The sequence below is a fragment of the Puma concolor genome, chromosome B3 (assembly GCF_028749965.1).
Source record: "Puma concolor isolate L17-30 chromosome B3, mPumCon1.1.hap2, whole genome shotgun sequence".
In the NCBI taxonomy this organism is placed as follows: Eukaryota; Metazoa; Chordata; class Mammalia; order Carnivora; family Felidae; genus Puma; species Puma concolor.
This window is the reverse complement of record NC_141672.1, coordinates 98565620-98591444: the sequence shown is the minus strand read 5'-3', so window position 1 is coordinate 98591444 and position 25825 is coordinate 98565620. Positions and strand designations below refer to the sequence as shown.

At 37.0% G+C, this 25825-nt stretch overlaps 1 long non-coding RNA gene across 2 annotated transcripts in view; it reads right to left on the bottom strand.

Moving 5' to 3' along the window:
* The window catches only part of LOC147580232 (uncharacterized), a 57303-nt gene extending 31805 nt beyond the window's left edge, over nucleotides 1-25498 (bottom strand). Inside the window, exons 1-3 of one of the 2 annotated variants that reach the window (XR_015252664.1) lie at nucleotides 14329-25498; nucleotides 10714-10920; nucleotides 216-267 (exon numbers count right to left, since the gene is read on the bottom strand). This is a non-coding gene — a long non-coding RNA (uncharacterized LOC147580232). Of the gene's footprint in view, nucleotides 1-215; nucleotides 268-10713 lie in introns of both variants that reach the window. The other variant, XR_015252663.1, reaches the window with a different exon arrangement.
* Nucleotides 25499-25825: the final 327 nt, after the last annotated feature.

Here is a 25825-nt window from a genome sequence, read left to right as displayed (position 1 = left end):
TGTGCCATAGGCTGCAAGGGAACATAGGGAGCATTGAATTCTTGATCCCCACTTCCTTCTTCTAAATCAATCTTCTATATCACTGCCAGACTTACCACCTCAAAGTGCAGCTCCTATCACATTACTCTTTCCCTCCAAAACTTGGGTCTTCCCCAATGACTCGTTTGGTTGAAAATCTCTACCCTGGTATTACATTGGTCTTCCAGCCATCTTACCAGCATCCTCCTGTTATCTCCTCACTCCAAAAGCTTCAGAGTCTAGGCAGGCCTGTTGCAAAACAACAGAGAGTATGAAGAGTAGGCGTGACTACCTAAGGACATTCAGATTATAATTGGTAAAGAGATATTGTACTGGTCAAACAAAGTCTGTAATCTGTAGTCAACCTGTGGGGCCTCCACACTGCAAAAGAGGACATAATGAGCCCTTTTCCCTGAGCACCATTTCTTTCCTTTTGGTTTTTCTTGGCCTTCAATGCTCATAAACCCACATCTTCACCTTCAGGGCTGATCTTTCATCTGCTTCCTCTAAGAAGCCTCCCAAATCTTCTCAAACCTGATATGATCTGTCCTTTCAAGTTTCATACTTTTGGCATTTATATTACTTGTTCTTTTAAAAACAATAATGTATGCACCTAAACTATTTTCTTTACAAAGCAGAAAGTTCCTTGAGATTAGAGAATTTCTTACTCATCTCCAGGTATGTTGCGTTAACCTTGTTAGGTGCTCAACACATTTATAATAATCTAAAATGAAAATGCAACCTGAGAAAATAGTTTTTAAAGTACTGCTCATGTTACTTACAATCTATATGACGCAGAAAGGCATGTGCACGTGGAATGATTTTTTAAATTAGTCACATGGGAATTAAATAAATGGCAAGACAGTCTATGTGGAAATGCCAAGTAAATGGTATACCAGCAGGACATGGTGTCAGTTTCAGAGGAAAGTGAGACCACTGAGGACTGGGCTGGACAGGAAAGGCTTTAGGAGGTGGGATGAGATGGGACCTGAGCTAGGTACTGAAGGCTACAGAGGGTCTAGATATATAGGATAGCAAAGGAGGTATTTCAGGAGAGGAAGTTCTGATATGTGACCTTGACAAATTCACCTATCCTCTCTCAGTGAAGGCTCTGACCTGCATGATGGAAATATCTAAGTGGATAATCTCTAAAGTCTAATTTCAACAATATGGATAAAGGCAAAGTTCATGGTATATTTGGAGACAACATGTCATAGAGGTTGAGTGTGGGTACAGAAGTCAGACAGACCTGGGTTTGTCCTGGTACTGCCACTTCCTGCATATATGACCTTAGAAAAGTTGTATAACTTATTTACACTTCAAGCGCTTCATCTATCAAATGAGAATGATACTAATAATACATACTCTATTAGGTGGTTAGAGGATTAAATGGGATAATGCAACAAAGTACTTGTACAATAGTTAGCCTTTTCAATGCATAGTAAAATCCAGCTATTATTTTTATTATAAGAAATATGCCTATTTGGGAATCTATAAGAACACTGAGTTAGACTTTTCCTAATTTCCCAGAACTTAAAGCTAAGGACCAACAGCCAAAAAAAGCACATTCTGAAAACGTTAGACACTCCTTTAAGGCTTTTTAGAGGTAACTAAGCTATGTTATCTATCCTACAACCATTACCTCATGACAGTCTACACTAGCAGAAGAATGTGCAATGGTGGGGGTATGGGAGTGGAGGAAATTTCAAAAATATAAGTCATCTGCCAGGGCAAGAGTTTCATATTATTTTCCCCTCTCCTCTCCATAAAAGGGGGACGGGTGCTTAATCCTCCCCCAAAGCCAAGTGATGTCATCTCCAAGAGATTTACTCAGTACACAAGGGTAACTGATCTTTCATTTCATGATTGGAATATATCAGCATATAAAATGATTTGCCTTTGGAACCTCTTTGAGCTGAGGAAGAGGACAAGGGGGACATGGGGATTAAGGAAGGGATGTGGCTGTAGAGCAGCTAACAATCCCACAATTCGGTAAGGAAAACACAGAAGGCATTGACAATGAGTTGATAGTAGAGAAACAGGTACAACCCCGGAAAGAAGATTACAATGACCACCAAAGAAAAAGGGATTTCCTCCCCCTCCTTAACACACCAAAGGATCTAGAACCAGGGAAAGAAGATAAAGAGGAGGGCAAGAACATCCTAAAGATCTCCAGGACACAGATGAAGCCTATTAAATGGAAGGGAGGAGATAAAAGTAGAGTTTTATTTATTTTTAAGTTTTTTAATGTTTATGTTTTGAGAGAAAGACACAGAGAAAGAGAGAGAGAGAGAGAGAGAGTGTGAGGAAGAGGCGCAGAGAGCGAAGGAGACAAAGAATCCGAAACAGGCTCCAGGCTCCAAGCTGTCAGCACAGTGCGCGACGCGGGGCTCGAACTCACAGATTGCGAGATCATGACCTGAGCCAAAGTCAGACGCTTGACCAACTGAGCCACCCATGTGCCCCATTAGGTGTCTGTGCTGACAGCTCGGAGCCTGGAGCCTGCTTCGGGTTCTGTGTCTCCCTCGCTCTCTGCCCCTTCCCCCACTCATGCTCTGTCTCTGAATCTCTCTCTCTCTCTCTCTCTCTCTCTCTGTTAAAAATAAACAAACATTAAAAAAAAATTTTTAAAAACTAGAATTTAAAAATTGCAGTACAGGGGAGTTTTTAAGAACTAGACTGACCAAAAAGCCATGGAACCTGATGGATTTGTCATTTAAAGAGCTTTAGCTTGCTGAAGAAAATGGAGAAAATAAGACCTCTCCCCAACAAGGTCAGTTATAGGTATAATCAACCTAGAGAAACAATAAGATGTTATACTGCACAGGTAAATTGAGCCCAGATTATGAGCATCTTGAATTATTAGCATTTGAAATTTATCCTGAAGGTCATGGAGAATAGCCAAGGTTTGGGACCAGGTCAGTACAGACCTTCATGAGGATTAATTGAGTTATAGCGTGTACGGTAAATTAAAGATGCAGAGCCTACAGACATGGAGCCTGGAGAGGAAGTTGTTACAGTTAGTCTGATGACTCATAGTCACTGAGGCTTTTACACCCATGTGATGACTACTGAAATGGAATAGAAAGGACAGACAGCACTGGTGTTTGGCACGCAGAATTTAAAGATCTTGGCAAACATCCAAATCTGGAGATAACAATAAAGGATAGCTAACTTGATTTAAGGTTTTTGAACTTAGATCATGATTACCATTGTCCACTACTAACAGCCCCACCTCCCCGCATCTTGTATTGGAAAGAGAAAAAATAAGCTATGGATGGTAGTCATTTTAAGAGAAAATATGAAGAGATCAAGGTGGCTGGCCTAGAGTGATTTCTCCTTTCCAACTCATAAAATCTTCACTCCTAACCCCACAACTTCCTGTGAAAGATGCTGTGACCATCACCCCCTTGTTCTCCCTGCTCTGAGAATAAAGCTGGTGTAGTATGGCAGAACTTACCGAATGCTGAGGCAGAGATAAAGAAGATACATGGCTCACTAGGGCATTTGACTGTGAGTCCAGAAACATGAACAATGAGCCAGATTTCCTGAAGCTTAGATCAGAGGACACTGCGACACATCACAATAGCTGCTCTCTGTGGGTTCCCTTGAAAATTTTTGGCTTCATCCACTTCACACATCCAGTATATGGACATTTCCAACACCACCAGCTGCAGAAACCAGCAGCAGAGGAATATTTCCCTCACATATTTTTGGCGGGTAAAGGGGTACAACAACTACAAGTTGAAGAGTTAAAGCATAAGCACTCACCTTTGTAATAATCCTAACTTAGTAGGATGATATTGGGGTAGGCCATTTTAAGTGCTTGCTATAATCAAGATGCTTGGTGAAGAAGAAACCACACAAAATCAATGTTTCCGATTCCAGAATTCATAATTTCAGACCTGAACCAAGGTCACAAGCACAGACCTAGGGAGCCTCATGGCCATCTGCTGCCACCTCCCAGTTTCATCCATTTATTCAGTCATTCCAAATATATTTATTAAATGCCTAGTTTATGCCAGGCCCTGTGATCTCAACTGGATATAGCAATAAACAAAAGAGATCTTCCCTCAAGGAGTTGATAGGCTTGTCAAGAATATATCAGAGACATAAAGGCAAATGTTATACCTGATTCAAATGACCAGAGCTGCTTCTTGGAGTTATCAGCCAGCACAGATTCAAAGAGTCAGAGAACGCTTTCCAAAATTCAGACATAAGCTGAACCTAAGGGAGGAGGAGGAGTCAGCGAGGGAGAGTCATGAATTAATATTCCAGGCACGTGCAAATGCTCCAAGGCAGGAATACACATGGCTGAACACGGCATGAGCAAAGGTCAATTAGTATTAGTGGGGACTAGAGAAAAGATGGTGTGGGGGTTGACAGAGGAAGCGGGGCAAAAATTAGGAGGTCAAAAAGACATTCCAGGAGCCATATCATAAACAAGGGCCTTTGTTAAAGAATTTGACAAGGAATCCAAGCCATCAAATCTATTTGGGGAGGCAGGTAACTTTGGACGTTAAAAAGAAAACGAATTAAAGAGAATATGATTGGCAGCTGGGAAACTACCGGGGGAGAACAGGGGTGGCTTATGGTAGCAGAACTGGAAGAAAGGAATAGATTCCAACACTAGCATCAAGAATGATTTGCAGGCTGTGGTCCTAATTATATGTGAGAAATGAGGGAAGGAATGGAGTCATCCTTGAGTAGATACATGGCATGATGGTTCAGAGCAGAGGCTCTAGGTCTCCCACTTATTAGCTGTGTGGCTTTGGCCAAACTTAAGTCCCTTGATTCACTCATTTGTAAAATGGCAATAATGACAAGACTTGTGTTACAGAGTGGTTACGAAGATTAAATATGGTAATGCACATAATGTGCTCAACTATCACCTGGCACATATTAGATGCTTGTATTAGTATATAGACTCACTTGCTACTGAGCCATCTCACTGATGGCCACAGGCCCTTGATTTTGTTGCTCTGCCATCAGTGAGATCATTCATGCACATGGCCCATGAAATCTCCATTCCAGCTAGTGGGGGGAAAAAAAGAAAAGAAAAAAAGGTTTAAAGGAACAGCATGCACAGCTAAAATTCAGGAGTTGTGTCACTATAGAAAAGAAGAGGATGAAATCAGGGGACAGTGAACAGCTAGCAACATTCAATGTATATCAACATTATATAAAGATAGAAAATAACTGTTTGAGAAGAAAAAGTGGAAAAAAGAATTTCTAGTGCATGAGACTTGGTGAACTTAAGACATAAAATATCTCCAATGTTTTACTGAAGGAGAAGGATTTAGACAAAACTGTGCTATAGAATGATAATGAGGAACTCAAAAGATTTGATCTCCATGTAATAAGGATATTGATAGAATTAGTTAATGTATTTGGAACAAAGATAAAGGAACCCTCAAATTTGATTAATGAACTGTTTTCCAGGAGAGGAGAAATATATCTGATATTCAGGTAAAAATGAATAAGCTCACAAGGCAGTCGTTATGGATTCCTCTTTTTATAAAGCAATGTATGACAGCATGGAGAAAAATAATGATTTTCTTCTTATTATTAAATATCTTCACAAGAAAACAAAATCATGAATGATTATACCCGTGTGTGAACAACTGCTTTTAGGTAGCTCATGACCTATGTGATATCTCACCTGAGACTCACAACCCAGAAACAAGTTGCGCTGGCTCCTTCATGATTGCAAAGGTTTGCCACCCCCATGTGGTGGTCCTCTGTGACTGCAGGAACCATTGGTCATCCACTGCACTAAAGATTTATACTTTTCAAACCCCAACTCTGACCCAAGATCTTTATCTCTGATCCAAAATGGTGGACTAACAGTTACCTTTCTGTCCTTAGGATTATTCTTGTTATTAAATCTTGGTCTCAGTGAAGTCTCTATAGAAAACTTCACTTTTTATACATCCCTGAGTAATGGAATTGAATCTATTACTCAGAATCTATCTTATTTTCATCCCTCCAGACTATATGGGTCATTTTTAGCTCTTTATGGTTTGGCCAGAAGCAAAAATCAACCATCCTAACTGCCTGTGGTCTCAACAAGATAAGATATATGACTTTTTGTGGATAGGGCACTTTCCCAAGCAAGAATACCTTGTACATTAGGCAAAGAGAAGGACCCTACTGGGGCAGCCTGCGCAAGCTATAAGGTCTCCCTGAGAGTCCCTCTTCTGACCCCTCAGCACAGTTAACAAGACATTCCCAGCATTTAGCCTCCAGATCCAGGAAAGATAGCACAGGGCTTAGATGAATCATTAATTCTTCATTAATTCTTTTGTGATTAAGAACTAGACTGCCAGTCCAAATGGCCTCTGGCTGCTTTTTTTGTTGAAGTCCAATCGTGTAATACAATTTTTCTGCCCATTGCTACCAAAGTGAGAGTGCATTGAAATGTCCTCCACCCTTCCCTGCCTACTGCAAATACAGTCAAGTGGCAGTGGAGATTTCTGGGGATTAGAAATCAGCAAATTGACCATTTTCTATTCATAGGTAGATTAATGTGATAGAGGTTTGTAGTATAACCTTGAACAAGGAAAAGATTGCACCATAGCAAAAGACTGTAATGGTTACTATTTTCAGGAAATAGGATTTAAGTCATGTTAATGGGCAGGAAGGAAATCAATCCTTACAGTGGCAAGGTGTATTTATTCTCAGACACTTAAAAAAAAAAAATAAATAACAACCACCAGGGCGCCTGGGTGGCTAAGTCAGTCAGGTGGCTGACTTCTCAGGTCATGATCTCATGGTTAGTGAGTTTGAGCCCCACGTCAGGCTCTGTGCTGACAGCCCAGAGCCTGGACCCTGCTTTGGATTCTGTGTCTCCCTCGCTCTCTGTCCACCCCCACCCCCACTCCTGCCTCACTCGTGGTCTGTTTCTCTCTCTCTCTCTCTCCCTCAAAAATAAATACACGTTAAAAATTACAAAAAAAAAAGAAAGAAAGAAAGAAAGAGAAAAACCACCACCATCCACAGGACCAAAGCTCTCCCCCCACTCCATCCCAACCCTCCCTCAACTACTCAGATCTTTCCAATCTGCAGTTTTGTTTTTTTTTTTTTTTTCAGAAGAGAAAGCCATCGACTGTCAGTGGATGCCTTGAGGTTCTGGAATTATGAAAGAACTAGTTCTAGTTTTAGAACTAGTTCTAATGAAAGTGATTTTCATTAATCCATAGAGAAGTAGGGGCACTGAGACAGGAAGGAACATAAGAAGGGCTTAGGTAATGAGAGCAATTGCATCAAAATCAAGCACTGTTAATCTTTTATCCAATAAGTAAAAATTACATTTTATTGTAGTTTTAGTTTTCATTCCTATTATTACTAGAGATGAGCATATTTTCTCATGTTTATTGTTCATTTGCAGTCTTCTGTAACTGCCCATTCATATCCTTGGGTCTCCAGCCTGATGTTAATAATAGTAATGAGTGGGCATCCTTGTCTTTTTCCTAAATTTATGGGAAATTCCTCTAGTGTTTCTTAATGAGTATGATTTCTGCTGTTAACTACTGATTCAAAAAAAACTTTTAAAACTAAGCATATTTCCTTTGATTTACAAGTTACTAAAGATGTTCCTCAGAAATGGATGTTAAACTTCATCAGAGGACCTTTCTAGCATCTATCATGTACTTTCTCTCCTTAATTACTGATGTAGTGAATTACTTTAATAGATTTCTAAATGCTGAGCCATCTTTGTATTTCTGAAATATAGCACAGTGCTGTTTTAATATTGTGCTAGATTATATTAGATGGCTGTCATTAATATTTTTGTTTCTATGTTCATATATAGGAGAAGTCCACAAATTTCCTTTTTTTTGGTGCTCTCTTCCAACATTTTTAGAACTAAAACATACCATTTTCATAGTATGAATTATTAATTTGTATATATTTATCTATGTTTTTAAATAGCTTTAATATCTCAAATTTTTGTGCCTTACAAATTGAATTGGATTTGCTGTCCAAACATTTTGATACCTATGGGTCAGGGGTGAAGAGGGGAAAGAGCTCTTTGATTTATAGTTTCTAACTATTCTTTAGAGTTTCTTTAGTTATAGTTTCTAACTATTCTTGAGTACAAATTGCTAATTTTTTCAGGAAGGGTATTCATTTGAGCTATATTGTCAAATTTATCGATATAAATGTTTATAGGTAGTACTCATTTAAAATAGTTAAATTTCTTCAAAATCTAAGTAAATAATTTCCCATCATGGATGTTGTGTATCTGTGTTGTTTAGATGGTCTTTTTAAAGAAATAGCTCTGGAAAGAAAAAGAAATCACTCTGAAGATAAATATTTTCTTTTCTGTTTCATTAATTTATGCTCTCATCTTCATTAATTCTGTTATTCTTATTTCTTTAGTATTGCAACTTATCTGCCTTCTGAGGCAGAATGTATAGCACATACATTTTGAATTGTTTTGTTTTCCAAAAATATAGTTTTAATACATTTTATTTTTTTACTCCTATTTATTTATAAAGATTAATTTATTGTTATAACTTTGATTTAATAAAATCATAATTTCAGAGTACTGAATAGGAATAATTGAAAAGTTTTCATTACTACCCTTGCTACCACATAGTTTTTACTTGCCTTGTTAACCTGAGTTTTTAGAAGAGTTTTTTTTTTTTAAAATGCTTTATTTGCAATTATTTTACTATCTTCCTTTACTTTGTTTTTTTTTTTTTTTTTTTTTTTTTACCATCTTTTAGTCATTGATTTCTTGATCTATTGCTGTAGTTTCAGGATTTCCCCCTTAGGGGATGTATTGACATTTTTTTCTTTTGGCCTAATATATAATCAATTTTTTTTGTGTGTGAATGTTTCATAGTCAACTCACTTTTAAGTGGAGCCAATTTTTAGCAATTTTCTATATTTACAATTCAAAAGAAAAGAAACAGACACATAGAAATATAATTTTAGAAACAGATTTTCAAAGCTATATGAAGAAAAATATAGTCTGAGATTCAAAATAGATTTTGATAGATCATTAAATTATGGAGTTCAGCAGTCCCCAGATCTGAGCCTTCATCGTCCTTACTACCCAAGTCACTGTTATGGACTGAATAGTGTACCCCAAAATTCATATGTTGAAGTCCCAGTCCTTAGCACTTCAGAATGTAGCCCTATTTGGAGAAAAGGTCTTTAAAGAGATGATTAACTTAAAATCAGTCTCTTAGAGCAGGGACCTAATCCAACAGGACTGGTGTCCTTACATGAAGAAACACCAGGAGTGTATGCACAGAGAAGAGGTCATGAGAGGACACATTAAGAAGATGGCCATCTGTAAGGCCAGGAGAGTGGCCTCAGGAGAAACTACTCCTGCAGAAGCCTTGATCTTGGACTTCCAGCCTGCAGAATTGGAAGAAAGCAGTTTCTGTTGTTTAAGTCACCCACTCTGTGATATTTTATTATGGTAGCCCTAGCAAACTAATACAATCATCCGTAGACCACAGTTCCCATACACCCTTTATAACTGAGACCAAGTGCATTTGTTACTATCAGCCAAACCTGCACCATTGCTTTTCTTAGGGTAAAGAAATACCTCTCAGTACTCATGTGTTTATCAACATTAAAAAAAAATGGTCCAAAATAGATCACTTTACTCATTATGCAACTTGCCTGTTCCCAATAGATATTAACACATTCCTTTACTTTGCTCATTCCTTTGTCTCTGCCTGAAGTTTATTAACCCCACAGCTGAACAAACAGGTCACTAGCTGGTCCAAGGCTATGAATTCAAGTCTCCTAACTCTTGGCTCCACACCCTTTCCACTCACAGAAATACTCATTTCAAAGACTTAAAGATTTGTCTAAAGAATTTACTTTTCTCTCCAGCCTTACAAATAGAATTGCATGATAAGCAAACAACTATCCTTCAAGCTTTTGTGAAAATGAACATTTCTGAAGTCCTGAGGTCTGATACCTTTTCATATAAAAGGAATCAGGATTACTTTAAAATAACACAATCTAGGAAAAGGGTACTTTTCAGGCATATCTGTACCTACAATTCTGAAAATGCTATTGGTTTATACAGGTCAATCCTCTTCTGGTGAAAAACAGAATTTCTTAGCTCTGAAATATTTAAAGACGTAGCCAAGGCAGAAAGAACATTGAAAGTTTAAAATTGAAACTCACTTGCTACAGGAACAGCTTGAGGCCTGTATTACCTTTAATATTCCTTTGACTAAAAGCCATTATATAATTACACACTGTCTTTGCACTATAAATCAGTAGAACTCATATTAAGTAGCTTTCCTTTGAAGGGACTGAAATGAGAATAGGATTGAGAAAGAGTGAACAAGATAAAAGGCATTTGTTGTTTTTTCCTGTTTAAAATAACTTGTATTATGGTTTTGCTTCTTCCACGTCTGTTCAAAATAATGCAAATAGGGAAAAAGGAAGAAAATGTCCATCTATAATCTCAACAGCCCCAGTAAAAACCAGAATTGCTAATTCAATGGACATATATGCAATCAGTTTTATAGAGACATAAATATTATTTTTAATTGAAATTGTTTGAATTGTATTTTAAGTTGCATGTACCTAGACGAAGACCCTGAGACAAGGATTTGATTGCTAGTCATTCACCTGAGTGATGACATCAGGAAACACAGGTAGGAAGGTAGAAAAGTGAGTCAGGGAAAACAAAGCAGCCAACAGAGGGTACATTACCTGGGAAGTCATCACTGTGGATTCTTGGATCTGATCCCAATGAGGAACTCTGGGAGTCAGTATGGAACACTGTTCTCAAAGTCACTTCAGCAAAAGAGTGTGTGACTGGGCTATTTGTACATGAACTCCATCAATTATTGGGCAAGTACGCATCCAGGAGCATTATTCTTCAGCATTCTGGCCTGCTAAGCACCTGGACAAAGAAAACTCAGGCAAACAGAAGTAGAATCCAGCAATTAGAAGTCGAGCAAGCATAGACTGAAATAGTGAGGGTGAAGGTACATGGCTGTGACACACACAGCATCTACCACAATTTCACATGTTGTTTGATAACCTGCTTCATTTATATATTATACATTGGATTTCTTATATGACATTAAATAGTCTGAGTGAGATGTTAATTGTCATTCTTTTTGTCTGCACATTAGGCTACTGAGTAACTACATCAATCTCTGTTGATATTTGGGGTTTCCACATGTTTCATTTTAATATAATTATTGTGATAAACATTCTTGTATTATAATATTTTATGCAACTATAGAAATATTATTACTATAAATAGCTACACTTGAAGTCACTGCTCCAGAAGATATGCAAAATTTTATGGCTTTTGGTTTGCATTGCAAAGTTGTTCTCTGGAAAGATTATATTAATTTACACATTAGCAATGTGTTGTATTTCTATTGTTTTCTGCCCAATATTGACCAAAAGGGACAGGGCTGCCCCAAAGGGTCATGGTGGTGATGGCGGGATGGGTATGCTGTCACCCTACTGGGTGTAGACGACAGAACATCCAACCAGAGGATTTTCTCCAGCCTTGAGATCTAATATAATTTGCCTTGTTAGGTCTTGGACTTGCTTGGGGCCTGTCGCCCCTTTTCTCCTCCCCACTTCTACCTCTTGGAATAGGAATACCATTGTGTTTTGAAAGCATATAACTTGTCTGGTTTCACAGGTTCACAGTTAGATTAGAATTTTGCCTTAGCATTAGTTGAATCTTGAATCTCACCCATATCTGCTTTAAAAGACACTCAGATAAGACTTTGGACTCTAACAGACTTTAGAGTTGATAATAGAATGAACTAAAAGTGTTGGAGCTGTTGAGATGGAATGAATGTATTTTTCATGTAAGAAAGACATGAATTTGAGGGGGAGGGTGCTATAGAATGAATTGTGTCCCCACATATTGAACCCCTGAGGGTGGGATCTTCAGCATGAGATTAGCACCCTTTGAAGAAGAGACTTCAGACTCTGTCTCTTCCACTGCCATGTGAGGACACAGCAAGAAGGTAGCTATCTGCATGCCAGCAAGAGAGCTGTCACCACCACCTGACCAGGTTGGCACTCTGACCTTGGACTTTCCAGCCTCCAGAACTTTTAGAAATCAGTTGTTTAGGCTACCCAACCTACGGTATTTTGTTATGGCAACCTAAGCTGACTAATACATGTGGTTTAATTCCAGGTTTGAGATTTGCTGCCTCTTAACTACGTACTGACAGGCACAGATATACCAGGGGAGAACAAAGTTGGAAGGACAAGGTAGTTGAGCTGGTGGGATATGGGGAGTAAGTGTGGGTGAATCTTGACTGATACAAAGCAGGAGATAACACAGACCAAGGCAGATATATTTCCCCCTTTTAACTCTCTTCCATGCACTGAGGTGGGATTACTCCTTACAATCTTCTGGGAAGTACTAAATATTAAGCAAACATGCCCACTGAGAAACCTACTGGCTCTGTTCCACTCACTCTGTTCCTTGCCTCAGTTCCTTTTTTCTCTTTATCTTACCACACACACATGCTTGTACCTCTTTAGGCAGCAACACTTTGCTCCTCAGGCCCTCCTTTCTAAAGGATCTGTGTTAACTAACACATTTCTTATAAAGACTTTACATTTTGGTGGAAAAAAAAAAAAGTCCAACAAACTTCCAGAAAATAAAACTAATATGTGTAAAACTACTGAATATGGTCATTTTATGTTTGAGATGGCTATTCAGATATTATTATCTTTTAGAAAGGAAGCAATAAAGTTTCCAATCATACCTCTGAATAAAACATGTGCTGAATAATAATATATTTAATTGGACTTATATTCAAAACTATATTCAATTAATGTGAATTAATGTCAGAGTATAAACTTGATGAGAAGTCTCAACTGTAGAGTTTCTGAGCATATTCATTTTGTTGTTTATCTTTGACACAAATTTATTTTAAAATAACTGAGCTGAATGTGCAAATAAGAGTAGATGGAGAAATACATATATTATATAATACAACAAGATTTAAAGTGATCTTTCTTTAAATAATGTAAAGTATCTCCATCTTACAGAGAGTGCTAAAATGTATTGGCAACATTAATTTTCACAAAGTTAAATCTGAAGCCCTACATTTTGGTTCAGAAATTCAAACAAAAACTGGATAGAAAGAATCTATTTTAGCACAAAGATTAAATCTAGGGATTTTTGTATTACAAAATTCATGTGAACATCTTTGAGGATCTAACCTAGTCTTATGCTGTATTAATTAATCGGAGTACTTTGTTCAGATGATCCAAAAGAAATAGTCAACCATGCTCTGTTTTGTAGAATTTTTTTCAGGAATGTGGTGACCAGCCAGAAGCTGGCATGAATAAAAACACTGTGAAAATGGGGGCTCCTGGGTTGCTCAGTCGGTTAAGTGTCTGACATCGGCTTGGGTCATGGGTTCGTGGGTTCAAGTCCACATCAGGCTCTGGGCTGACAGCTCAGAGCCTGGAGCCTGCTTTGGATTCTGGGTCTCCCTTCTCTCTACCCCTTGCCCCCCGCCTCTCTCTCTCTCTCTCCAAAATAAATAAACATTAAAAAAAACACTGTAGGGGCGCCTGGGTGGCTCAGTCGGTTAAGCATCTGACTTCGGCTCAGGTGATGATCTCGCGGTCCGTGAGTTCGAGCCCCGCATCGGGGTCTGTGCTGATCGCTCAGAGCCTGGAGCCTGTTTCAGATTCTGTGTCTCCCTCTCTCTCTGACCCTCTCCCATTCATGCTCTGTTTCTCTCTGTCTAAAAAATAAATAAACGTTAAAAAAAATAAATAAAAAAACACTGTGAAAATAGTCAATATATTTAGGAAAATTCAGTCTAAAAGATTAAGGTCCAAAAAATATGTCATATGAAAAGTGAATAGATGAAAGGACTAATAATGTTTACCCTAGAGAAGCAAAGACTCCTGAGGGAGTTGATAACTATCTTCAAATACTTGAAAGGTTATTATTAGAAAAAAGATACAGAGTTGCAGATTTTAGGTCATTCTAGGAGAGAAATTTCCATGATGATGTCCTACAATAGAATGAGATAACTTATATGGCAATGAACTCTCCATGACTAGGAGTGTCCAAATGGAGGTTGGATGAGCATTTAATTCAGACATCATTATTCTGCATTATGGATGGCATAGTGGAACATGATTGCTATGGCTCCCTTCACCTTGAGGTTACCTGCTTGAGGATCCTCAGAACACCCTTTTTTTATTTTGAAATCTTGAAAATTTCAGGTCCTACAATCTATAAAATATCATTTAAAACATATCATCATGTGACCTCACCTCAGTAAATTGTGTTTAAAAAAATAATTATAGGAGTACCTGGGTTAAGTGTCCAACTTCAGCTCAGGTCATGATCTCACAGTTCGTGGGTTGGAGCCCCGCATTGGGCTCTGTGCTGATAGCTCAGAGCCTGGAACGTGCCTCAGATTGTGTATCTCCTTCTCTCTCTGCTCCTCCCCTGCTTGCACTCTGTCTCTCTGTCTTTCTCAAAAATAAATAAACATTAAAAACAAATAATAATTATTAAAAAACCCACATATTTTCAAAGCTTAAGATAACTATATTATACAACTGAACAAAATGTGTTCTTATTTTAAATGTCATTGGTGAAAAGGAATAATTAATATCCAGGAAGAGAAGATGGACTGTGCTGATATAACTAGCAGAACTGAAATTTGATTTAGGTTGGGGAAAATATATCTGAATTTTTTATCAAAGCTGAGGCTATCACAGCTAGGGTGGGAATTCCAAGGGGCAGGAGGGTAGCACAGGGATTTTTCACCCTAAATCAGCAGAAATGATAAAACCAAGGGAGTGTGCATAGCCCAAAATCTTTACAGAACACCTAGGTCTCCAAAGCCAGGTATGAAATTAGAAGGATTATGCAATGCGAAGACAACACAAACAGGGATCAGGAATGAAGTGTGGAGCCAAGAATCTGGACAGGAAGATAAAAAGAGTGTCTGGGTAATAGCTGAGAAATATGTTCCCTTGATATCCATTTAGATAAAGTTTTCTGAACATGAGGTTGGAATTCATGGCATAAACAATGAAAAATAAATATGAGAGAGAATTTGTTTTATAAACAAGACTTCTTCCGTATGAGATTATAACCACCTGTTTTTTTTTTTCCTTTTGGGGGGAGCTGTTTATATATCCTCTTTTATGAAATAATGATAATTGTAAATAATTTCATTTTGTTTTGTTTAACACAGTCATTGGCAATAGGAAATAGTAACAAACCTATGCCAATTTCTTCATTTGTTTTCCTTTTAATTTCACTGGTCTGTGAAATTTACAAATCTGGAAACAATCAGCTCAGACCATCCATTCCTGCTTGCAATTTGATTTTGTGAGGCAAGTTAGGGTAATAAACTGTGTTTGATTTGAAAAAAAAAAAAAGTTTGAAGACAATTAATTCATTTTGGCAAATGCAATCAATAACTATACAAATTAATGCCTTCATACCACACAACCATACTAATGTTTAAATATTCAACATTTTAAAATAACTCAAAATATTATAAAGACTACCTAGAGTTATTTTTTATTTTATTTTGTTTTTCTCTGTTTATTAACGGTGTTGGTGAATGCATGATAATTAGCGTTATTGCCCTGTAAGTAGTATGTGCTCGTTTACAAAGTACAAACAAAAGAAAAGAAAAATCAAAGTTAATAATTTTTGATATTGAATACAGCAGACTTCAAATATCAAACAAAATTACCAATGGATATTTCTAAATGCATATAAGAACTTCTTATAATATTTCAATCTCAAATAAAAAATATATATGGCATAAATTACAGCTTGAGTCATGAAACTACGATGGAACCCTGCTGGGTATTTATTCAAACCAATGTATCAATTCTTTTGAAGATTAAAATAAATCATGAATATGAACTTTATGCATATTTACACTTGTAGAATTTAAGAGGCAGTGCATCAGCCATTATGCCACAGACAAGCATTATTTTTCTGAGCCTGTTTCCAAATCTCATTATGAGGCAAAAAATGAGACAATGAATGACATACAACTCTGTTGTTTTTATCATTGAAGATTTTATCAGTCATGTCAAAATACTAAGATGAAATCAAGCATAATTTAATGTAATAATATTCTCAGGCAAATGATTCAAACCACATATCAAAATCTTATACTGTTTTATTTACACTGTTATCTTCAATTTTCACTGTGGAAACATGCTATAAAACAGTTCGGATTGACAGAATACTAGATAATATATTTCCTAGTCTCATTTCTATATAACCACCAATATTATAGATGTACATATCAAAAATGAAGAAATTAAACATGAAAATATGATATATAACTTTCATATAGAGCATAAAAACAGCATTTCTGCAAGAGCTGAGTTAGAAGCCCCAAAATAACATGTGTCATTTTCTTATATTAACATGCTCCAAATTAAGAAAGCAGCATGTTAAGTGTAAATCTTAATTTATGAACTGCCTTTGGGAATGAAATAAATTCTGGGTGACTAAGTTGTTTTAAAAATAACTTTGCATACATTATTTTAAACAATTTGAGGAAAACCTTCATGCCACACACTTTCAGCCTGATAATATGTCACCCAAGAAAGCTGGTTTATCATGTAACAGTCACATGAAATCATTTCATTTTTCATATAATTTTCCTCCTAATCCTATGCCAAAATCTGAGGAAGAAATGGAACTATTTCTCTGCATAGCTTTTCCCCAGCAGACTGCCATTGCCAGGAGCGGTAGGTTAATAATAGATGCTCAGTGACAGAGTACTATTGGTGTTTGGCAGCACAGGGCCTGAGGTTAACACAGGGTCACTTAGGGTCATTCTGCTCAATAAATCTACAATAATATTTTGCTAGATATCTCTTCCATAGCGTTTGAAAAGTTTAATGTCTTCTCTCAGATTTCTGAAAATTCCCAGGAGTTTACATTCCCAAATCCGATTCCGAGCTTCTACTCCTAATTTTAGCTCAGTTTCCATCTCTTGCAGGCTATTTCTATTCTGCCCGGTGCCAATGCAGATGTGGAAACCAACATTCCTCCTTAATTCTGCAAAATTTACAGAACTCATTTGCTTTTGTGTCTCTCTCCCCAAGATTTGAGGTATTGGAAGTGTTTACATCACAGAAACACAAATAACATTCAGTATTAGGGAGTCTTCTTTCTCAAATACCTCCTCCTTCCTTATCTTTCCCTCTTCCTTCCTTCTCCTCCTCATCACCACTTCCTGGATTTTAAAAACCTATACCCTGGGCTCCAGCCTCCCAGCATGCTATTTTATTTTCCGTTCTAGCTTCCTTTTCCCCTCTTCTTTATTATTTCCTGTCTTTTTTGACCCTTAAGCAAGTAAAATAGAAATAGCTCATTTTTTAATGCAGATTAGCTCAAATTCCTCTTAACACTGCCCATGACAGTAATTATAAAACCAACATCAAAGTAATTCATTTAGGATTCAAAGGTGTTTCTCAGTTTAAAGTCTCCCATCTAAAATTCAAAATTACTTGGACTAATAAAACCTTAAGTTGCTGTAATTCAAATATCCTCTGCTGCATGACCATGATGAGGAATATATTCTCTGAAAATGACTTCAGGCAAGCAGCTTCTATCAAATACACATATCTGAGGGAGCTGGAGGCATAGGCCAAATCACGGCATATAAGCAGAAATCAAGGTTCATGAGCCTGCATGTGCTTGGGTATGTGTGTGCATCTGAGTCAAATATTCTTACCTTTCCCTTATATGCTAAACAACTGGGTTGTGGGCATATCAGTTACTAAGAGTGTCTTTTAAAGTTCCAATAAGTTTTCTCACAATTTACTCAGATATATAATACTCTTTTCTCTATTTTACTAATAATTGCTCAAGAAAGCAGATAACCTGGTTTCCACTCAATCACAAAGGAGTACCAGAAGAAAATATTTTAAACAAATGAAAATAAAAGCCCAATATAATATAATTTGGTGGGCAGGGGCATCGTTATGGACTAAAAAGAATAATCTAAGCTTCTACTTGAAGAAGCTAGTAAAAGAAGAACAAATTAAACCCAAGGTAATTAGAATGAAAAAAAAAAAAGAACAGAAACCAGTGAGATAGAAACTAGAGATAAATAGAGAAAATCAATCCAAAACATAGTGAAAAACCTCTAACTAGACTGATCAAGAAAAAGGAATGAGGGGAGAGGTGCCTGGGTGGCTCAGTAGGTTAAGCACGTGACTCTTGATTTCGGCTCAGGTCATGATCTCATGGTTTGTGAGCCTGAGCCCTGTGTTGGTCTCTATACTGACAGCGTGGAGTGTACTTGTGATTCTCTCTCCTTCTCTTTCTCTCTCTCCCTCTCAAAATAAATAAATAAACTTAAAAAAAAGAAAAAGCAATGAGGAGCAAAGCAGGAGAGAGAAAGGGAGGGGAGGGGAGAGAGACAAAGAGACAGACAGAGAGAGACAGACAGACAGACAGAAGGATATTGGGAGAGACAACACAAATTACCATCAGGCATGAAATGAGAGAACATCACTAGAGACTGTCCAGACACCAAAAGAGTGATAAATTATAAGTAATTTTATGAACATTAATATGACAAATGAAATGTCATGTGCCCAGCCTCAATCAATCACTTTAACCTTATGAAGTGCTTTGATTGGCCCAACTTTGGTTATATGTTTACCTCTTTCACTGGAGGTTCATTCAGATTCACTCAAACTACATGGGTTAGGAATGCAAAAGAGGTACTTACCGAGTAGGTGAAGAAAACATATCTACTTCACCACATGTTCATGTTTAACCATATTATTTCATCTTTGCCATTTGTACCATTGAATGGTCCCTGCCTTTAAGTCAATATCTCTATACCTTCCTCCAGGATAAAATGTAGAATATGAGCCAATGAGATATCTTGCCTAGTTCTTGCTCCATGATCTTTCTCTTTTTGCTAGGCAGGGTCAGTTGACATTTTCCATAGTTCTTGACACAAATTCATAACTGCTAAAAGTTAAAATCCTGCAAATCCAATTCTGTTCCAAATTATAGAATTAATCTTGAACTTGGTCACTGGAAAGTTAAGAAATTAAAATTTTTCACATGAGGTCTCTTCAGCTAGTTGTTCTTTACTTTGGGTCCAGGTATATCAAGTTCCTTGGGAACTTTCTTTGGTCCTAACATCATGGTCCAAAACTATACTCAAATAAGTTTCTGTAGGCTAAGACAACGGCTCTGCTTAGATCTTTCCATCAGTACTATTCACAACCCTCAGCGCTATAGTTGGGCCCTACCCTATGAGATTAGATTTTCTAGAGCTAGCTCACGTACACAGTCACTGTGCCTGTCTTCTAGCTCTGATCCATAGCCCCTTCTTTCATGTTGGTTTTGTAGTTGTGTACTCTTTAACCTATTTGTCTGAGTTTTCCATATTGCTCTAAACTGAACATTCTGGCATCAGTTTTTATATGATCAGTTTAAAGAGCTTTCTCTGAAATTGCTTAAACTTTATATATCAGGCTCACTGCCTCATCTTGTGGTTTCACACCTGAATGATCCAAATCAGTATGATCTTGAAAAAGTCAAACACTAATATGGTGACAAACACTCTTCTCGGAATTCCTTATTGGCAAAACCCTAGCAGGACTTCTATCAGTTCAAGCCCATGTCCCTACAATGATGATCCCAGTCTCCTTAAAATGCCCAAGAAAGCCCAATGCTCCCAAAAGAAATTGCTGTTTGTTCTAGCCAAAATCTGACTATAGGATCCCGATCTCCTTTTTCTGGAACATTTGCTTTAAAAAACTTGCAGCTGTAAACCTTTCCTCTATACCTTTGAGATGTATCTTCTATAACCCAGGAATGTCTTTCTTGAAGACCTGGGAGCCATCCTTTTGAAATGTAATCAACAAGATAGCGTCCATCTGTGTCTCCCAATACCTGTGTGAGGGTAGGAGCTTAACTTTGATTAAGTACCGATTAGCAAACACAGCTGACCTAGTCACATAGATAAACCTCCCCAACCCCGACCAATACCTTTCAGTACTTTTCCTTTAGTATACCCCAACATTTAAAAATCTGTTTTAGCAGATATGAGCTCAGTTTACACTGAAGTCTCTATCCTACTGCAATAGCCTGAATAAAATCAATCTTTCCACCTTTAACAAAAGGCTAGTTGTTTTCCTTTAACAATGGCCAAATTTCCCTGTCTCACATATAACCTTGCCTTCTACTTCACAAAGAAAATTTAAATTATCAGTAGTGGCCTCACTCATCTTTCTGATTCCCAGTCAACACACTAGTGCACACTGACACACACTTCTGCCTTCTTTCTTCTGATTTCAGAGGTGATGTCTTTCCTGTTCAAAGCTCTTGTGTTCATTGATTTTTCCCTCAGCTGGAGCCACCTTTTTAATTCCCCCTTTTATATATCACAGCTTGAAACAGGCTGCTTCTTCTGAGCCTATCAACATACTCAGGGTCTTCTATTTTGAAAAGATTTTAAATTCTCCCTGATCCTATGTACTACTCCTGAGGCCATCAGATTTCTCTCCTTCTCTTTTTATCCATGATTCTTCAATGAGTGATCTCCGCTTTCAACTCCCATTTTTTGATATCCACCCATTTCTCATTTCACTGAAATACAGCCTCTCAACAGATCTCAGGGAATTGCTCTAATTACTAACTTCCTAAATGCTGATCCCAAGGGAAACTTTTCAGCTCTTCTTTGTTGGGCTTCTTTGTTGTATTTAAATGTGCAGTCTCTTAACTAATTCCTATAAATTTTCATTTACTCTCTTGACTCTAAGACTATATATTTTGCCTTTATTTACATTCTACTTTATGGAATCTTCTTTTTCCATAGGCGTATAACATTGAGATCAGGTTTCCTCTTCTCATCCATTGGTCCCTCTGTGAACAATATCATTAGTCTTATTGTTTCATTGTCTATTGTAAAAAAAAATCAGTAAAATACAAGCAAACATAGCAAAAAAAAAAAAAAAGAGTCCATCCTAAAAAGTCTGATATATTGACCAAATAACTGACCCAATCCATTTCTCTAGAATAGAAATATTAAGGCAGAAAAAATGAAACAGAGTACTTTATACCTGGAAAATGTTTGTTTTTTTTTTTTTATCTTCTCAACACTTTATAAATAAGCAAAACAAATTCAAGGGGATTAAATTCAAAGTCACATAGTAAAAAGTAATATTGGACTTTAATTTCTATTTCCCCACCCTAAAGTCAATATTCTTTCTAGTATTCAATGATTCCAATTCTTTTACAAACGAGACTACATTTTCAGAGTGTAAAAGAAAAACACTTTACTGGAAGCTTAAATTTATGCAAATGAAAATATATAGTTTAATGTTCTCACTTATCTTCAGAATATTAAAATGGACATCAAAATAGAGGTATTATGACAGTCACTGGGTCAGCATCTTAATAGACATTTCTCTACCCTTACCTTGGCTTTGACATATTATATATGTTAAATTTATATATAAATTTCTCCAAGTGGTCCAGAAATTCTTCCTACACAGTGCAAGCCAAAGTCTACAGGTAAGAGGCAGCAACCCTCTGCGCAAAGCTTGATGTCACAATATCACCATGGCAACAATATCCCTGAAGAGAGGAGATGCAAATTTTGTCCTGAAAATTAATCAGCTGCAGTGACAATCTTATTTACTATCTCTGGCAAATAGTACAAATCTACATAAGACCTGTGACAATCTTCCAGTACTCGTTTCCATTAAATAAGACCAGAGGTCTTATTAAGTAAACAATTTTCCCCAAATCAAAATCATAAACCTATTCCTAGGGCATCTTGTGGAAAGTACCCATTTATCACATGTACTATAAACTTTTTTTAATTGAATATAGTAATCTTTCCACATATTGGCTCTCAGCTATCTTATTTTTTGACCTGACTTTTTAAATGTCTATTAGTTGCCTCCAGATCTATGCATAATAAAAACAACTTGAGGAATAGGATGTGAAAAGAGTGCAGAATAAGAAAATCTATCCAAGATATATTTTAAAGTAAGAAAAATGCATATTTTTCAGTCTAACCTATGGTTGGAACTGTCAAGACCCAGTTGAAAACATTGAGTTCATTTCATTGAGAGATGCTAGGGGTAGTGGAAAAATCAGACTCCAGAGTGAAATAAACTAGTATTTAGACCCTAGTTTTACTGATGTATAGATGTAAAATGGTCAAGTCTCTTAATACCTTTTAATCTGAGTTTCTTCATGTAAAATGGGGATTGAAAATACTCCAATTTTTCAAGATCCTTGGGAACATTAGAGATAATGTATATGAATTGCTTGGTATGCAGTAGGTGTTCAAAAAAAAAAAAAGGCAAAGGAAAGCAAATTATCGCTATTTATGAGACCATCTGTACTTTGTTTTCACCAACACCTGAGCTCCTGGATTTCTTGCCTACACCTGACAGCTTGAGCCTGGACTGACCCTCTGAATCTAACACTTAAGATTATCGCACCGAAATACTGGCGCCTAGAAATATCTTTTGCTGGGCCAGACTGTGCCCCCTAATCTTCTCTGCTCACAGATGATGGATCCAGCTCATTCATATATGTTCCTCTTTGCCTTCCCATTGCAGCCTTGAAGGCTCACACTGACACTTCCTCAATGTCTTGGCTCATAGCCAAAATGGGACCCATAAAACTAATGGAAGAATAATACAAGTGTTATAAGCCCTGGACATCGGGGCAGAATGAGGTTATGTTAACCATTTGCTGCTCATCACCATTTTGAACCTTGTCCTCAGAGTTCACCTCTGGTGCCAAGTACCTTGGTTTATGACAGCTCAAGTCTCACAAGTTTCTAGTACAGGCTTTCTTTTCTCCATGATCTTTCCCAGTGTGACTTTCTAGAGTTCACTTGCTAGAAGCAGATTTCACCTTATGCCTTTCCACAGAATACTGATAAACTCCTTCACAGCAAGCTCTCAATAAATTACTTAGTTTACAACATTATCTCTATTTGGTGGAGTTGAAATTCTAATGAGATAATCTCTGAAATTCAGAATAAGAGGAAAAGTTCTCAGACATATAGTTGCTATCTATCCTTATAGCTAAAATACGAACATGCAATCTTCTTCCTCTGAGTATAATTTCATTATGCAGAAGCAATTCTGTATGCCTAAAAATAAAAATAATAATATCAATTGCTGGTTATTACATAGTGTTGAGGGAGTGAAATCTTAGTAGAGACACCCAACATGAAGTTGGAAAAGCTACTCTTTAATCGTTTAAAAGTTCGTGTGGTTGCAAGTAACAAATCACAGGAAATATTTGCAATTTTCATAAACTTAGAGATATGAGTCTTAATGGATAGGAGGAAACAGTAAAAGACAGGGCAGAAATAAAATACTTGCTAGCAATAACATGTAGAATAAGAAGCTGGTGATTAGACTTAAGTGTTCTAAAATTCTCATATAGTTATTAATTAATATTAAGCATTATTAAGCTATATATGCATATCAAAATTTGACTAGCAACCTTTAAAAAACAAGCAAAAACAGTGTATATAACTTCCAAACAGAAAGAGCCAAAAACTTATCAATTCAATGAAAGTGAGACAGGGGGAAAGTGGAGGAAAAGAAAAAGAAGAACAAATAGGAAGCACCATAAGCACCATATAAGATGTTAGAAATAGGCCCAGACTCAGTAATTTTAATAATGTAAATGAGCTAAAAAAAAAAAAAAAAGTTCACAGTAAACTATTATAGTAGGTAACAAAATTCGCAGGCTGTTTATGGTAGTCAAAGCTGAAACATAAAGACACTAAAAGGGTGAGAAAAAAAGGATGAAAGCTGGTGAAGCGATATATTATCAGAAAATATTCTTTAAGAATGATAGTGTTCTTGAGGCACCTGGGAGACTCAGTGGGTTGAACATATGACTTTGGCTCAGATCATGATCTCACAGTTCATGGGTTCAAGCCCCATATTGGGCTTGCTGCTGCCAGCTTGTCAGCATGGAGCTGGCTGTGGATCCTCTGTCTCCCTTTGTCTGCCCCTCCCCAACTTGCGCCCTCCCAAAAATAAATAAACATTAAAAAAAAGAATAAAAGTATTCTTACTAATAAAAATTGTCACTAAAGATTATAGTGGAGTAGTTCTAAAATTACAATAGATATATTATAGAATTGAACAAATAAGTAAATGTGGTATTTTGGGGAGCCAGGTTTCTTACAGTGAAAGAACACACAGGGACCACACACACACACACACACAAAGTATACATATACACATGCACATACATATCTATACATATTATATACATATTATATACATTATATATATTATATACATTATATATTATATCTATACATATTATATACATACATATATATACACACACACACACACATATATATATAATAAAAACCAAAAATAAAATAAAATAAAATAAACACATTTCTTTAAAATCAAGAATGATACAAGTAGGCTGGCAAGTTTGCTGGCTTGAAAAGTAAGCCTTCTAAAAAATAACAAGTAAATGAATGAATGACATAACATATGTGGGACAATTTTTGGGGGGAAAATTACAAAACTTTTGAAAGTATTAAATTAGATAATTAAAGAATAAATATATTATGCATATAATAACAAAATAATATTTAAAGATATTGATTTTTCCAAATTGTCCCATAAATTTATGCAATTCCAATCAAAATCTTAAAACAAATTTTTCATGGAAAAATAGAAATCAATTTAAAAATTTTTGTAGGACAGAAAAAAAATGTAAAAAATATTACAAAAAACTCATGATTAAAGGAGGAAGCATTACCCAAGAAAATAGCAAACAAAGATTATTAAGCCAAATTCATTTGGAGAGATGATAGGAAAGCCTGGATTTAAAAATTTAACAAAATAGGGGGTGCCTGAATGGCTCAGTCAGTTGGGCGTCAGACTTCACCTCAGGTCATGATCTCACAGTTCTTGAGTTCGAGCCCCGCATCAGTCTCTATGCTGACAGCTTGGAGCCTGGAGCCTGCTTCGGATTCTGTGTCTCCCTAGCTATCTTCCTCTCCCCCATTTGCGCACGTGCACTCTGTCTGAAAAAAAAAAAAAAAAAAAAGAATTTAATAAAACAACCAGTAGTAGAACACAATCCAGACCTCAGAATCTTACCAGCACATATAAAGAAAAGTGATCCCTAACAAAGTGGCATCATAAATCAGTGGGGAAAGGGTGGACTTTCAATAAATGGTAATAAGGGAAAATTTCAAATGAAAAAAAAAGTGAAATCAGATCCCTACCTCACATTATGCACAAAAAAACCAGTAACCATAAACATGTACCTTTGCTTTTTACAAAGGAAAACATGACAACTTTCAGAAAAGATTGTCTCCCTCTCCCACTGTCTCCTAATGTTCTCTGCGTGCTACCTGGTGCAGCCTGGCACCTCTTTTGTAAAACAGCTGCTAAAGCTATAGCATCCAGGGCGCCTGGATGGCTCAGTCGGTTAAGCATCAGACTTCTGGGGCGCCTGGGTGGCGCAGTCGGTTAAGCGTCTGACTTCAGCCAGGTCACGATCTCGCGGTCCGTGAGTTCGAGCCCCGCGTCAGGCTCTGGGCTGATGGCTCAGAGCCTGGAGCCTGTTTCCGATTCTGTGTCTCCCTCTCTCTCTGCCCCTCCCCTGTTCATGCTCTGTCTCTCTCTGTCCCAAAAATAAATAACTGTTGAAAAAAAAAAAAATTAAAAAAAAAAAAAAAGCATCAGACTTCTGCTCAGGTCATGACCTCGTGGATTGTGGGTTCCAGCCCCACCTCGAGCTCTGTGCTGACAGCTCAGAGCCTGAAGC